The sequence below is a fragment of the Xyrauchen texanus genome, chromosome 28 (genome assembly GCF_025860055.1).
Source record: "Xyrauchen texanus isolate HMW12.3.18 chromosome 28, RBS_HiC_50CHRs, whole genome shotgun sequence".
Taxonomy (NCBI): domain Eukaryota; kingdom Metazoa; phylum Chordata; class Actinopteri; order Cypriniformes; family Catostomidae; genus Xyrauchen; species Xyrauchen texanus.
In genome coordinates this window covers 19,195,430-19,197,500 of record NC_068303.1, presented here as the reverse complement: position 1 = coordinate 19,197,500, position 2,071 = coordinate 19,195,430, and positions in this window count along the sequence as shown.

Here is a 2,071-nt window from a genome sequence, read left to right as displayed (position 1 = left end):
CTTTTTCACTGGGATATGGATGATACGGTCTCAGTTACTGATGTAACATCCGTTCCATGATAGAGGGAACGAGACGTTGTGTCGATGAGTTGACACTAGGGGTCACCCTTGGGAGCCCAGACATCTCTGATCTTTGAGAAAAGGCCAATGGGAATTGGCATGTGGGATTTGCATGCCACTCCCCCAGACATACAGGCATAAAAGGAGTGTCGCTACAAACATATATTCAGGTTTCGCACTTAGGAGCTGAGCCAAAGACCCGGCATTCAACGTCTCATTCCCTCCATCAGGGAACAGAGGTTACATCAGTAACTGAGACGTTCCCTATCTGTCACTTACTCGACGTTGTGTCAATGAGTTGACACAAGGGGTCCCAATGCAAAAAACGCCACAAGAGCTGAACCGGGTTACGCAGACTGGCGGTGCAAGACAGGCAGAACTCTGTGTCCCCCGTAGCCAGAGCAGCATGCGTCGCATAACTACCCCAACACACTGGCAGGCATGAAGCAGTCCCGTACACGCCGGGGAGCGGGTAACTGCTAAGAAGTTTAAGGACTGGCTGGCCCAGCTGTAGTTCTCTCTATTATTCTCCCCAAGAAAAAGGAGCAAATTGTTCAGCTGGGGGCCTTATAAGGTCCACGTTGGGGGGTGTCCCTCCAAAGAGGAGGACAATGCAGAGACCAGACCTGGCCCCGAGGGGGGGGGGGGCTTCTAAGTGGAATACAAAACATGGTCTTACATGGTCTTAGTGACTTTAAGACATCATCATGATTTGACTCACTATCATCAGCACAGAAACCTTACTCAAGGGGAAAAATTTATTGAATGCTGTCAGTGTGATTGTGATTCTATATGGTAGAGCCATTTACATCAAGCTTCATTAGATGCATAATTTAAATGCAGGGAATATGATGAAACTGACAATACTCTAACAATTACATTTGATAGCCCTTATTTCATTTGAGTCACACACTTATGCAAGGCTGATAACTCTTGCAAACCAAAATTACATTAAGGATTTAGTGCACTCTTGTGGTGTAACACTAGTAGTGACTAAAACTACAATGCACACACTGTGGCTGCTACAGTAGCAATAAATGAATCAAGAAGGATGATCTAAAAGTAAAAAAAAGTTTTAAAAGAGTAGTGTTTGATTAAGTAACTTGTATATTTCTGTATGTGTTTGTGTTGCATGAATTTTCACACGCCTACCAGTACATCACCGAAAACATCTCTCATTCAGAAGTTGCAAATGTTTGTTGTTTTCTGCTCTGATTTGGTCACAATATTGCAAAACGTCTGTGATGACCCCATCTGAATGTAAGAGTTGCTTTAAACTCATGAAGAGCACAGAAAGCAACCAAAGCATATTAGTGCAAGACTAATATGTTTACATTGTTGTTTAGCAGTGTGAATAAATGCTGTGCTTCATTATCTTATAATGTGTTATTTATTGACTAGCATTAATGTATACACATTAAATATATACTATATATTCACATTATAGTGCTTTTTCATTACAACATATCTTTATACAGTCTGGTTGTTATAAATAGCATCATCCTATGTGAATTTCCAAATTAATTGTATCCGAATAGACGATAGTATAAATATAACTGACATGTTTGAATAAATGTGCAAAAGACCGACAAGTGTTTTATCCGTGCTCTCCCCCTTCATAGCTACTCGACTTTGGCGAAATGAAGCCGTGACACTTAAAGATGCAACTTTATTAAATGAAAAATTACATGTTGGCTTTGGTAATTAAACAACAATATCACATTTTCAAGATTTGCAGATTTTCATCACATCCCAAAGCACAGCACAATGAAGAATTATGCCGCTTATTCAAATGATGACATAAACCAATAATTTTTGGCTGACAAATAAACACCAGATATGATTCAGTAGTACAATTTTATATAAAACTAAAAAAGTCAGTAACTTGCAATTAATTTAATTGAATGCACAATATATAATTGTTTACATTTTTGTATGTGATGCATACATTGTGCAACAACCTTTGATTACTCAAATATACATTAATGGCTTGTTCCAGACAAACAATAAC